We start from the raw sequence: 15287 nt of genomic DNA, 5'->3' as shown, positions 1-15287 counted from the left end.
ATGTCTAAAATATGGGTAGGAACAGAGTATTAAAACAAACAAAGTATTTGTGACAACAGTCCATTAATAAAAGTGCCAAAGGTTTCTTCAAAACAGCTACTAGCTGAACAAGCTGTTCTTATTTGTAAGCCCATCCTACATGACTGCTATCTAGAGCAGTCTCCAAAGGAAAAAAAAATAGCCCACTTTCTCAAACATGAAATTAAGTGGGTTTTATTGTTCTTGTTACAAGACTTTACACCTAAGGTATTTCTTTAATGTTGATGCAGCTTAGTTTCAACCTGGAAGCAGAGCTATACATTAGATCTGCTTATAGGTAGAAGGATGACTTTTGATCTTGCTACGTAGGCTAAGAAAGAAACAAATATAAACAGTAAATTCTGGCAGGAACAAGTTGTAAACACTTTCAGCAGAGTCTTATGACATGGCATTAGCATTTATTTTATATTCTTCCTGCTTTTTGATGCTGCAAATCTAATTTGCTATTGGGCGGGGGGGGGGGGGGGGAAGAGTCTGCTTTACTGCAAGAATTTATCAGTTCCTGTTCTTCCTCTGATGTTGTAAAGCCATAAAAGAGTAAGCTTCAATAAACAAGTACTAGTTAACAAGGCTTTGTTTGTGTGTCCTGCAAGCCAAGTAATTAAGTGCTGGAGACCTCTTAAAAGAAGTAGTATTATTTTTAAGAGTAGCTGGACACAGTAGTTGTGACAAACACAAGTGTCAGCTGCCACACCCTGATTAGCACAGAACAGCAGGTTTAAGAACAGCACATTGGGGACAAATGCAGAAGTGACCAATACAAGAGAGATGTGTCATCAGTCAGGATTCCCATAATAAAAAAAAACAAAATAGATGTGTATTCCAGGCACATGATGGCTACACAGGAGATGTAGGATAGCTTGTCTCCTCACAGCAGGACAACTAAGGGCCCCAGCTGTTCATATCCTGGCAGAGCACTGCAAGGAAAACAGCAAACCATTCAGGCAACACTGCTATAGAAAGTGGCTATGTCACCTTTGATTTATAGCAGCACCATTATTCCAGAAGCAACAGGCCTACTGGGAGTCTCAAATTTGCCTGGACATGATTGCACCAGAAAGACACTGGAACTGCCACACCACGAAGTTCTACTGGACCAAAATACAAGGCCTACAGTAGAAGTTAGAATACTATATTGGAAAAACCTTCAGGATAACTAGCTGCCCTAAACAAAATTGACTAAGGACTAAAGGATTGTCAACCTACAAACACACTATAGGATTATTTAGCCTAGAAAGGGCCTTTGGACATTGTCCAGTCCAAGCCTTTCCCGTAACTGGATTGCCTGGAACAAACTGCTTTTATGTGCCCTACTTTCTAAGGTTAACAATTCCATGACCAGCCTGGGCAACCTGCCCTAGGGTACACTGATTGTGAAGATTTTTCCCCCTTGTCATGATGATGTTCTGAAAAGCAACAAATCAAGCTAAGTTCTCATTGACTACTGCATACAAGAATAAACATGCCAACAATCAAGAAGTGCCCTCAGGATAGCATTTTCAAACATCTGAGCAGTAGTATTTTTCCATGCAGAGTATTTTACTCACATTTGTTTGCTACACATTTGGTACAGTAATGTAAATTAATCATCTTTAAGTGTTCATTCTGGGATAAACACTGGTAAGTAAAGACAAGTATTTTCTTCTGGCAATCTTCTATATCATGTTATACATCAGCTCCCTCATCCAGGACACTCCTTAGTGCAGAAATGGGATGTGACAACTACTTCTCAGGGACTCTCTCTGTACAGCACCAACACACATTTGTGTTGGGGACAGTGAATTCAGCTATCACCCCAGAGATTCCAAACCAGAAGAGGATTGCAAGATTGATTTTTACTTCTTAGTCACCAGAGAGGCAAGAGGGGAAGAGAACACAGGTCCCTGACAGGGGAGTGTGGAAAAACTGGGAGAAAACACAACAGGTAGCACCTGAACTCCAGAAGTTGTTGCTGAAAGGCTTTCCTTGCTTATGGTCCACATGTTCTAGAGACAATAAACTAAAAATTCACTTTGCTTGGACACAGACACCCAAGGCATAAGAACTACAGATTGACTACACAATGAGTTAGTTTGGGGACTTTAAATGTTCCAGTAATAACACAGCTTGCTCTAAGCTGTGGACAAGTTTATTTTGTTCTAGTTCAAGAGTAGTCTGGCTTTGACAGAAGTAGATAAGCTGCTTTCTGGAGAAGCCAAGTGATCCTTAGCAACTTTTCAGTGTAATTGAGTCTGGTTTTAACCTTTGAGTACTCCTTGAACAAGCATCTGAATGTTGTTGTAACTGCTGTGTTAGATAAACACAAAGCTTTTGAGTTAAACATTTTTCTGGCAACACAAACTTAGCATTGCTGCCTATTAAGTTGCCCTAAGTCCACTATGCTATGCAACTACAATAAAAAGATTATTTACAGCCAAGAGAAAAGATAGCAACTTTCTCCCTCCTGTCAGATACCGCATCTTTACCTGGTCATATTAAAGTAATAACTACCTTTTAGCTAAAATACTGACCAACTTGATTCAGTACAAGCTCATCATAGAGGTAAGTGGAAAGAATATTTAAATCCTTCCTTCTCTATCCCACCTCAACACCAGCCAATAGAAACTGCAAGGTCAGCCTTCATACACACTATTACCTAACTCGTAACTAAAGTATAATATTAAACAAAATCCATCCAATAGCATACAGATTTACAGTTTGATTGCATCTGAAGCTAGCCCAGCTCAATGGCCAAGATACTTGACTTTCCCTGCAGAGCTGTTGCAAGTGCCACTTGAATCTTTTAGAGTGTCAACACTACATGAACCCTGCGAATGCAGGGGTCTGCGCACAACACAACCACTACGTTGTATGCCCTCAGCAAAATCCCAGAATCTTCACACAAGGCATCTCTTCTTCAGTGGCAACAGAGGGAGCATGGCCCCCTCTAGCCCCAGAATAGCCAGGCAGTACAGAACAAGGCAAGGCTGAAACAGCGTGGCACAGGGTTGACATGGGCAGTATCAGCGCAGAAGTACCAGTGTTTACAAGACAATAGACTAATAGCACATCACTGGTTCAGAAAAGGGCATGGTGAGATTTTAAGAGCAATATTCTAATAAAACAACAAGAGAAGTCATTGGAGCCAACTGCTTGTTTACTTGCATTTCCACCTCTGCAGCCCAAGAAACAGTTGACACACCATGGTTCAAAGCTCACATCTAATAGTTCCTTGAGGTTAAAAAAAGTAATTAACACAAGTGGAAGCTTGCTCCTCAGTCATCTGAACAGGCAAGGATGAGTTTTCATCCCATTGTGTAGATTAAACAGCCTTGAGGCAGTCAAGACATTAATTCACCTATTCCTTACAAAAAAGGAAGTCTTGGGAAATCCAACCACTTCTCAAAAAAGTAGCAGTGTCTAGAAGATCTTGCTATTGCAGTTGCTTTTAAAACATTATTAAATTCCCTGCAGTTTAAGGGAATGTAAACTTAAAGCCAGAGTCTTAATACATCTGCTGAAGAGCCTGCTCTGAATAAGAGCCCAGACAAGTCACCTACTTCTCTGATAAGTATTCCCTGCTCTCCCATATTGCTCTTTACTTGCTGGGAAGTAAACTGTACCCAAACAAGATTTACCCTCCTCTGACAGGAAGAAAAGCAATCAAGTCAATGGCAGTCAGTCAATTTGTTTAATTTTAATCTGTCATTTTACCCTCAGGTTTAATGACACCATGTTGAACTTTGTGTGGTAAGTTTCATGGGCTGTAAAAAAACCCACCACACTTTCTGAAAGATTTGGGAGGGGCACTTCTGGTTATAGTTCATCCTGCTTCAAAACAGAGTGTTAGACAGAGCCCAGGTCAGAGCACAAACTTTTTCAGGTAGTCTTTCATCTTTAAGATATTAGAATTACTTGCTTCATCTACTTTAAAAGATAAGGATTAAGCCATTGGCTTGATAACTCCGGATTTTATTTTTATGCACAATAGGAGCTTTGTGGTGCTAGGGAAAGATGCTCTTTAGACCAAGAAATGAAGGTTACACCAACAGACAGATTGGCCACATGAAGCACAGCAAGATCTACAAATCAAACCATAGTACTTACTAAAAAGCTGGTTTGATTTAGACTTCTGAAGATCCGTACTTGGCCACAGGACTAATCAAGGCATGCAAGCCTCAATATAAGAAATCTAACCCTTGCCAACTATTTTAACCTTCCCTTGTCTTACCTTTGTAGACATCTTCTCCAGGTTAACTAAGGTCTCCCGCTGTAATGAAACCTGCACAATGTGGTGTCATTCTTGGCTGGTCCCTCGAAACTTAGCAGTTCAAGGCATTTGTTTATAAACAGCTTCATAAACTCCAAACTTAAGCATAAGTTTGTTATTTCTCCACCCTCTCTTCAGCCTAAAGTTAAACTGTTCAGAACATTGTTAACAAACAGAATTGCTTTACCTAATGCCAAGATTCAGACACTATTACTGAATAACTACATGTATTTCAAACCAGATTGCAGTTTTACATCCCTTTTTACTTCACCTGTATTAAGACTCCACAGTTGTACAGTCACTTAAAGAAAGGAAAAAGCACTTGTCACTTCACAAGGAAGTCATTTTGCTACAGCCCACACAAATACATAGAAAAAAAAAATGAGAAACTTCACTAAGTCTACCTGTTTTCCAGTAAATATTCTGTTAATAAAATAACAAAATCTTAGATCCCTCCAAAGGCTTGTAATTGGAATTGCTTCTAGTTCTTCCAATTCAGTTTGGGATTTAAAACTGAAAAAGCTCTAAGCTCAAAACTGCTGAGATCAGCCACTGTTCTCTCACTATGCAGCTGATATCTTTGGACATTTCTTTTCACTGCTATCCTGCCACTGAAAGCAGCCATTCTTTGGATTTTAAAATGGGATTCTAAAAACCCTTAGCCCAATAGCTTGACAGAGGAGCTTTGTTAAACCCTTCAGATACCTACTTTTAAAGGAAAATCTGGGTATTCAACCTATTAAAGACTTAATATGATGTCATCAAAAGCAAACACAGAAAGGACAAGGTTTTACAACAGTATTTTAGTGATCCTCATTTATCAGAATATGAATTAGAGGCTTTGAGGTGTTTGGTTCTGTGATACACCCGCAAGAATGCGGCCACAGAAATTCCCTGGATCACAAAACTAATTAACAATCTCACTGAGCTATGAACTGTAAGAGCTCCTCAGCTGTTCTGAGGTTATCCAGAAAATATTTAAGTACTGAAATTCCATTAGCTTTCAATGGACTGTAAATGCTCCAACTGGTAATTCAACTATAAAAAACCAGTTCATTTGAGATTAAGTGGCATATTTAGTGCTACTGAAAATTTTAGGATATGCAGGCTAAAAATATAAATGCTACTGTATCTTCTTTTGCTCTGCTACTATCTTACCTCTTGGCATGTCTCCAGTTATTGGTTTTCAAGCTAAACAGAGATTATGATGCTTTTAGCAGAAATTCCTGCTTGGGATATGCTTGTATCCTTCCTCACGTACTGCTGGGTGTTTCTGCCTTCTCAGTTGTGGCTATAGATTCTTCTGGGCCATGCTTAATCAGATCAGGGAATTCATTCAGCTTGAAAAGTCTTGCAGAGTGGGTCAGGGCAGCAGTTTCACAGCCCTCATTTGCTGCTATCACCATCCTCTTTCCCTTGATGCCCTCTCCCTTGCCCCAGCTGTTCAAGCCCATCTCTTCCTGTAGGAGAGCCATTCAGTGTGGCTGTCTGCCAGTTATCAGCAAGGCCATGTGCCTCAGTGCCAGTGCTGATCTGAGGGAAGAAAAGCAGTTTTTACACCTGAGGCCAAAGAAGGTAGAACTATAACAGCCAAAAGGCTGCAGAAACAGGGAAGTTCCCTGATCCTGTTCACACTATGCTCTGTAGACATGTGCAGTAGGGTGTTGGCTGCACCAGCACAGTGTCCGGGCTGAGCACTAAAACTGAAGCCCAAGTCTGAGATTTGGTAATCAGGCGTTTTCTCTCTCTGTGCAAGATCTATTAGTAGACTTGCAGTTGCACAGATAAGGGCACTGGACAGGAAACTAGAAATGCATTTGGAAAACTTGATACTTTATAACATCAGGAGAAAGAGTAAGAATTCAGGGCAAGGAACTACCTTATTCTATACGCACACAGGGTATACTCTTTATAGACCAGATCCTTGTAGGAAGAATTGGCAACAGTCATGCCCCTAAATGTTACAGAAAAAACTGCAGAATTAATACTTTTGATACACTGAAAGTTAAAAGCTTCATTACATTAGTTTCAATTAGAATTACTAATTAGTTACTAATCTTACCCAAAACCCAGAACTGTATCTATATTTAAGGACATTGGCTGTTACTCTCCAGCAGCAGCAGCTATACATACGCTGCTAGTTAACAGACAAGAGGTAAGCCCAAGACAAATAAGTTCACAATATTGCAGCAGTTATAGGTTAAACCAAAACATAAAGCCAGACCCTGATTATTCCTTATCTCTTACAAGGCTGAGGAAAGACAAGCACAAATTGAGGAACAGTTTTAATTCAGGAATTTATTACCATCAAATTAATCTGACTGGAATCTTAACTTGCAGAATAAAAAAAACCTGCACCCTGTATGATGAACTTGTACTGAAGGACAGGCCTTAAGACTTGCTTATTTGAGGCATACCATATGCAGTATAAAAGCACTTTACCTGTGATCAGGAGTCTTCCCTACATGCATGAGAAGACAAGCGTTCCACACTGGGACCCAAAAATCACACTAAAATATTCTAACACTACTGATAGCATCAGACATCCAGACACTGGATGCCAGCCAGTTAAGATTAAGATATGGTATGATGACTTAGGATCACTAGTAGGAATTCTTACTTTTCACTATTCTACACATTTGCGTGCAAAGTCATCTTCAGCTCTCTTAGGTTAAAATTGTTTAGTAAGATCAAGTTATCTTTAGAAGAGTGGACTTACTGTACAAAGACTTGCGGTATTTTTCTGACACATGCAGTCATAAAGAGTAAGATCATGCAGAACAGGAGACTCCCAGATGCATTGCTACTTTAACCAATCATCACCCTAGCAACCTACAAAGTCTAGCACACTGTTCTTTGCAACAGGTTATAGCTAGACTTGGAAAAATCCCACCTTTCAAGGCTATCTTCAGATCTGGGTCACCAGAATAGGTATTTTAACTATGAAATACCTGCATATACTTAGTACCTTGCCCCCCTACCATCCTTGCCAAGCACAGCCCAACTTCGCTTAGGAGTTTTCAGACAGATGCATCATTATAGCTTAGAAAGCAAATCTGAGAGCAGCAGGCATTTACTTGCTAGATAAAATACTTAAATATATGGCTTTCACATCTCTCAGTAGAGGACTACTCTAGATTACTCATTACAAATAGATAATATTTTACATGTTAGCAGTAATTTCAAGGTAAATAGCCTTGCTTATAATAATCTCAATGTCCAAGGGAAACTGGAACTAAATCCTACCCAAGTTTGCAGCAAGGCTGCTTATTTGAAAGGAGCCTTCAAAGATTTAGTCACAGGAAGGACTCAGTCTGAGCATCGGAAGAGTAGCAGTTTAAAGCAACCCTTTAAACTAAAGTCAGATAGTATGCTGAACTGTAATACAGGCAAATGCACATGTATCCCCGTTCCTAAGGGACTTAAGTATCTAGGGTTTTTTTTAGAATTCCCTTAGAGTGGAAGAAAAATAGCTGAGTGACTTGTTTCTGATCAGTAGCTAAGTGAAGAGAAAGGGCTTCTCTTAAATAGTACTTTTAAGGCACTGCAGCACCCCAAAATATCACTTTTACATATATATGTTTGACTAAATGAGGTTGCAGGTATCTTAATATAAAGTTAAGAGTATTAATATCAGGTAACAACTGTATCGAGGGATTATAACTGCATGCACGCATCCCACAGTACCGTTCTGCAATACTGCAGCCAGTGCAGCCACATGCAGTCCATAAAGCCTTGCAAGTAATCAGAGCTAGAATAAGGACACTCGAATGCAAGTCTTATTTCTGCTGCTTCATTTTGGTCTTGGGCCATCTTTGCACAGATCTGCATAAAATGCCAATTTAATTACAATTATTCTATTTTTGTCACAGGCACAAAGTGTTTAAGTAGGCATCTCTATTTCCCAGCCCAATAAAGCAGTGCCTTTTTTCCCCTTAGTCTTTATAAATATAAAGGCCCTTCAACCAACAAAGGGAAGAATCATGGAAGGCAGCATTAATGAGATTATTAGAACGACAGAGTTGCACAAAAGCCTTTCCAGTTTACTACCAAGCTAAGACTATGGTATAATATCAAGTTGATACCTGCTTAAAGAAACTACACAGCTTCTCAAAATCGAGCCCAGTAAGTGGAAATGCAGCTACCTGGTTGTGCTGTAATGCATTTATACAACTGCAATCCACTAGTCACCTACGTAAGTGGTTCTAATCGGACAGATGACACTAATCCAAATATGCTTGTACTAAATTAATATATACTGAATGCATACAAAGCATTGGAAACAACTACAGGAACAGAAGCTAACTGCTGTTCTACTTTATCTGCTGAACCATACTGTTCACAAGGTCAACTCCCCTAGGATATGATGCATGAAAATAGTCTACAGAGTGCTATATCCCTACAGTCATTAGGTGAGTCATCTCTACCCAGACTTCCTCATGGAGGAAGGAGATAAACCAGCAGTTTCCCCTACAGGATTCCTTATAGATCCTAATGGGGGATCAGAAAAAAAAAAAGAGACAATGTAATGGTGGGAAAACTGCCAATACTCCAGCATGCATCAACTTCAAGGAGAGAACCATAAAAATCTGTGTGAACAAGTCAACTGTGACATTGCTCAGTTTGTCTTCATGCTGCTACAGTGTCAGAAAATGCAACTCATGCCTCTACCAAGGCACAGAGTGACCTAACATGATATTGTGCCTCTGTATCTTCAGGAGATCATCCCTATTTGGAAGCCTGAATTTCTGTCCTGGATGCAGCGTCAGCTCCAGTAACACTGACAAACACATGAGGAAGAGACAACAGCAACAAGGCAGAGAGATCTAGAATTACCCCTCCTAGTAAGTGTCCAAGCAGTTTGTTCCCCACAACATGGTCAATGAGAGCAGTCATCCCTTTAGATCAGCAAGGAACTCACACCACAGGCATCTTTGAGGATTAAGAGGCTACCACGCTTGAGAACCTTTGCAGAACAACTTAAAGTACTGTTTATGGAACACTCTGCCTTTTAGAGCTAGGTTACTCCATTCACTTTTTGCACTCTGAACTAATCAAAGTGTCATTTTAAGCTCACAGAAGCTGTGCAGCAACAGGGTCCATGTTTAGTAGGTTTCTTACCTGTTCTGGTCTTTAAAGGCTTTTGACATTGTTTTCTACAGATGGTATGTACCTTTGATATTAACAGCATAGTAGAATTGCAGTTTTAATGTTACACCTGTTCTTTTAGATTCTAATAGCCTTGCATTCTGCTTGCTTCATTGGGTGCCACCTGCAAGCTCTGCCATGTTATTGCAGCATTCTGTCACACAGGTATCTGTTCCACGTCAACTGTGATGAACTCAGTAAGCACAAGACACACTGCTTCCCTTTCCTAAACAGCAGGGTCACTTCTCTTCACCAGAAGAGACAGCAGGTGCCTCAGGCTCACAAGCATTACACATAGCCCCAATGGGGGCATGCAGCAACACCCTAAAGTGAAGTTTCTCCAGAAAAGTGAGGTCCCTCAGGGAAGGTCCCAGTCCCCCTAAACTCTTGCACAAAAGGTTTAGTATTTAGATAGAGGTAGTCACAGGTCAGTGCAATAATTTTATTAAATTTATTAAAATTGCCTCACTTACACAAATGGCACACAGAAGCATCATAGTTGTATAGAGTTTCATGAGGAAAAAGAAGCCACCATCCCATTTTCCATATTCCTCAGTGCTGAGCAACTAGCAGATTGTATATAGTACCAAGCAAGCTATAGTCTTTATTTCAACAAGATAGTGTTACCTGAAGTGGAAGTTATAGGACAGTAGTGCCATTACAGCTAAAAATACTTATTCTGTAGGAACATACCCAGCCAGACCTCTCAAAGTGCTTTCAGGAAGCCTTCAGGTATAGTACTAACACACAGAAGACACATTGCAGACAGACTATAAAAGAGAAGGATGTACCACACTGCTCTTATCCTGGCAAGAACTTGCTGGGAAACCTGATACAAGTCTTGTATAAGCACAAAGACTGAGTTAATATCATTAATCAGTATTACTATGCTAAGAGTTTGTCACCGTGGTGGTAACCATCTAGTTGCCTAATTCCTTAGTGTGAATTAGGACACCATTTCTCACACTAGTCAATTAGGCTCATACCAGAAAAGCGACACTCAAGCAGAGTTGTACAACAGCCTCACTCTCATTGACTTGCAAAGCATATTTCAACTATGCTTCCTTTGAAAGCTCATCCATGTAGGAACATGCTCGTCTTCGATACACAGCATGCACTAGGTCCATCAAACCACTGCTAAGAGATAACATGCTTCAGATAGTTCATCTAGTAACATTTTAATCAGATGTCCGGGAGTATAACAAATACAACAGACAAGTCAATATCTCAGCTTACACAATATCTTTCTTAAGCAGCAAACTAGAGTTTGCAATAACCTAAGATTCAAATCCCACATCAGTACAAGGTTACAACATGGTTTCAGTTATTACTTCAGTGGATAATCTACAGCTGTATAATCCACAAGGAAGTTGCCACTAACATTGATCTAGCAAATTCCAACAAATACCAATTCAGCCATAAGCAAACTACAGAGTTGCAACATTTAATTCTCCAGCTCTCATGAAATGTTACCAACCCAAGTTTTCTCACCTCATCCTCCCCAATCCTTGATCTGTCAAAGCTAGCCCATTGGTCTTGCAAATATGGTACAAAACACAGAGACAGGCCACGAGCTGGTACCACTGCTCCCCCCGAAGATGGATCTTGCTAGATCATGCCACCTTCAGTAATCCCAGACATCCAGTTCACTGGGGAAAGTTAGAAGTCCAAACACTATTTAGTTTGGCTTAGGTACTACCAGCAGAAGCAACTGTCTCTGCCCATACCTCACATTTGGAGGTAGGCAAGGAATAAACCTCTGCTCCGAGTTTACTTTTAACCATGGAGTTCCAACTCCTCAGGGGCACTGGGGAATCATCTCCCTGTAGCCTCTGAAAATGCTTCCACTATTTTAAGCACTTAACTGAAGGGTTCACAGATGCATACAGTGAGTCACTAAGCTCTCTCAATCAGGCACACCACGCAAGTTCCAAGCACTGAACCTTTTCCCCCCATCTTTCAACCAAAGCATTTGCATCACACAAAGCAACAATAATGACATTTAGTAGTTTAGATAATTACTAGTATTCAGCTGCTGTGTTAAGTCACTTTTAAACAGATTTCTTCACTCCCGTTTCCCCAATCAGGAAAAGTTAATACCACACCAAGGTATTCAACACATAAAAAAAGCTACCTTTCTGCTGGACTAAGAACAGATAGGCATGCAGTTTTCCAGTCTACTGTATTCACATACTTTATCTCCAAGCCAAAAGCAGTACTTCTACCTTTAAATGGAAACTGGATTATTACACCAGTACAGGGGTCACATGGAGTTTCAGTATCCCTACTCCAAGTGTAAAGTTAGTAAGACTAAAAAGCTGTGGAGAATTTCCCTTATGGGAGAAGTGTTGTCCTTTGTCTCCCTGATAGAGAATACTCTGCCTACCACTGTAAAAGCATTTACAGCCAAACACGTGCTCCCCAATCACAAAGAGCAGAGTGCTGTAGGATGAGTGGCACAATATAACATGCTTGTTGATAACTCTGGTTTTGGGTGGCAGACTGTTAACTCAGAACCACTTGACTTCAACACAGAGAAATTAGGACATACTTAGTTCAGAACACTTCCCTTTATGACCTAGCAAATGACAGGTCACATGATAATCCAGAAACAACATAGAATATAAAGTTTATATAAAATACATTTATCCTTGTGTGCTCATTACCAGAACAAAAAGCTACTATTCTGATACACAGCCAGCTCATCTCATAGCTCTCATGCCTTCCCTGGGAAGTCGACACAACAGCACGCTTCTGTACATTAATGCATGCAGCACGGGGTAACACATGCAGCACGGGGAACAAACAGGAGACGTTGAGGGTCTGTGTGTAGCTCCAGAGACCATAACCTCACTGGGATTCACAGAGATGAGCCAAGATAGCTCTCATGGTTAGAGGGCTGCAGCAGATGGCTACAGGACAGACAGGCCAGGAAGGCAAGGCAGGAGAGTTGCTCCTCCCATGAGAAAATCTCAGGAGCTCCATGATTCAAGTTTGTGCCCCAGCAATAGAGTTGCTACAAACCTTATTTGTGGGGAGTCTTTGGAAGTAGAAGGCCTATTTGACAACTTGCACAGCAGAGCTAAAAAACCTTACAGCAAGTCCTTCATAACTAACACTTAAGTAGAAACCTTAACTAATATTTATTTACAAGGGTATAATATGAGGTACGCTTATCAGATAATAGCTATTAGAAGACAGTTGACAGAATACTTCAGGAAAAGGAGTTTGACAAGATCACTGCTTGATCCCTGTTTTACAAACTAAATGAAGATAGAGATGTACAGTATCACCACCAGGCAGCCTACTTGTGTCTAATAATTTTTTTAATTAGCTTCCTTCCATTATAGCTTCAGAACAGATTCAACCCATAAAGCCTACTTTGATTTTAGTTTGCCTTGTAAGGCAAACTTGAAAGTAAATTCTCAATGAGCTTGTGGAATTGTTTAAAAAATTAAATTGCTTCCTAAAATGTGTTTTACAAACGAGAAAGAATGAGAAATAGCACCCATTTCAAGCACACATTCCTGTTTTTTGAAAGTCCACTTCCATAAATTGCTTGGCTAGTCTATTTTATGATGTGGTAGATAAAAGCAGAAGGCTGTCATAAAAGTCAGTAAGACTTCTTGGTGACTGCACTAATGAAAATTCCATACCTACCCAAAATGGAATTTCACAATAAGCCAAGAACACTAAATATCAGAGGAGTACCATCATGGGGAGGGGTTTCTTACCACAGCAGCAGTTTAGTGGAAAGGCTGTATCAGAGATCACTACATACTTTAAAATTAGTTCATTCTAATCAGGGAGCAGCTTCCCCAATTAGCAAAACCACCTCTTTTCCGGAAAGCTGAGGCAACTGGCATGCAGCTTGATCTAAAAACACTTTGCTCATTTAATGTCTGCTTTAGAGTGGCACCCAATACAGTGCCCTGCTGAGCAGGGTGGCACTAACCTTATAAACCAATTCCTTTAAAGAAAAGCCACTTTAGTAGTGTTCTGCAACACGGAGTCCAGAGTTCAGGTAGCTCCTACAATTAAACTTTTAAAGTGCTTTGTCATGTTTTAAGTATAATTCTGTAACACAGTACTACAATAATCTTATCTGTAAGGATTTTTTTTAAACCTGTGATTTAAGCCACTAGTTAGCAAAAAACCCCCAACCTGTCATCAATATTAAACGTAAGTTGGATTCTTTAACATGGCCATCTACATGAACAAAACCATGCTTAAACTTGGGGCTCCAGTACTTTTCTGAAGAATTATCTTTTTCACTACAGGTAAAGATACACACAGAAAGAGCTAGAAACCAGAGAAATCACAGCATGTGCTTAACTCAGCATGTTCTCAGCTTTCCAGTTCTATGCTTTGACTTCAAATTAGTTCTACCACATTCCAAATTTAATTATTAAAAACTCCAGTTTCACTGCATTTTTAGTGGCCTGATATATCTCATACTAATCACATCAACTGATAGCTACACTAATTCACAAAATAACAGTTGACAAGATTAAGGCTTTAACAAATGCTTATAATCCCAGAACTGATTTTTCAGTCTTTGACTTGTGATCCTGCAAAGATTCCTGGTCAGGATTGCATTTCCATTAAGTCTCATATTCCTGCAATCAACCATTATTTTCTCCCTTCTCAACTACTTCAGCAAGCCTTAGGAAGACTATGGGCTCAAGATCCCATTTAAAACAGTTGAAAGGACTGCTCTAAGCAAGCACTTCATCATCATAAAGATTCAAGTAGCAACTTACACAGCAGCCTAAATAACATTCTCACATTACATGACTTCATGAGTCTCATTTTGACAGGTCTTGAAAAACACATTTGCACATCTCAAGCACAAGAGACAAAACAGATCCTCTAATATTACTATTAAAGCAGTATTTGGAAGAACATGAAGAGACAAAGAACAAGTTATATAGACTTACCTTGCTTAAATGACAAGACTACTTGATATTTCTGGGGCAGGCATGGATAAAAATTGCTTAGTTCTGTTCAATAGGCTAAAAGGAGCTATCAACAAAATGATTGCTGTTTGGCAGCTATTAACAAGTACCTTTTAAATACCTGGCTCTTGCTATCTGCTCCATAACCTGTTATCAACTGTATCATAGAACAAAAGCCACAGAAACGGTTATTACCACTACGACAGTGTAACAGGCAATATTGCTTGCTGACCTTGCCGCTCCACACAATAGTGGGTAACAAGCAATGGAACCTTATCACCACCACTTGACAGTGGTGCAAAATAGTTTCCAGAGACATCGTGGCAGAGGGTGGAAGAAGAGAGAAAACCTAAAGAACTGAAGGTTTTTATCAGCAGGATAGTATTTCCAAAGTCAAGACAAAGAGTTTCAGAATACAGTTGCTATCTAACCTGGTTGATAATTAGGATCAGCACCTTTCATAAATCAATCATGCAAAAGTTACCTGGAGTCAGGCACACAGGGTGTGAAAAGCAGCAAGCACTCAAGACCCACATGTATATACTTCTGTGGGCTCCTCAGCCACTGCTTTTAACTCAAACTCCCAGAGACAACTACTCCCATCCGGAGTTTTTTTGCTCCAGGCACAAGACACCTACTGACCTTGGGCTCTGGTTTTTTGTCTTGATACCACTATGTATTTGCATTCCCATGAGTGCCTACTGCCTGCACAGCTGTCATGGGAAACAGGCTCCTTCAGTACCTCTGCTAAGAGAGGCCATTAATTCAGATGAACTCATTGTGTAAATAGAAAGCAATTCACTTAATCAGGAGTCAGTCACATGGAGTTTGAATCTAATTAATAAGAAATTATCAACTTAAAGTGGAAGTATCTACTGCATGGAAAGTGAACA

At 39.9% G+C, this 15287-nt stretch overlaps 1 protein-coding gene across 3 annotated transcripts in view; it reads right to left on the bottom strand.

Annotated features, from left to right (window-relative positions):
* The window catches only part of RALB (RAS like proto-oncogene B), a 65112-nt gene that overhangs the window by 8951 nt on the left and 40874 nt on the right, over window positions 1–15287 (bottom strand). Inside the window, exon 1 of one of the 3 annotated variants that reach the window (XM_075757025.1) lies at window positions 1587–1607. The exons of the other annotated variants lie outside the window; for them this stretch is intronic. The gene's annotated coding sequence lies outside the window, so the exon portion shown is untranslated. Of the gene's footprint in view, window positions 1–1586; window positions 1608–15287 lie in introns of those variants that run through there. 3 annotated transcript variants of the gene reach the window in all.

The sequence above is a fragment of the Balearica regulorum genome, chromosome 6 (genome assembly GCF_011004875.1).
Source record: "Balearica regulorum gibbericeps isolate bBalReg1 chromosome 6, bBalReg1.pri, whole genome shotgun sequence".
In the NCBI taxonomy this organism is placed as follows: Eukaryota; Metazoa; Chordata; class Aves; order Gruiformes; family Gruidae; genus Balearica; species Balearica regulorum.
This window is presented reverse-complemented; position numbering and strand designations above follow the sequence as displayed.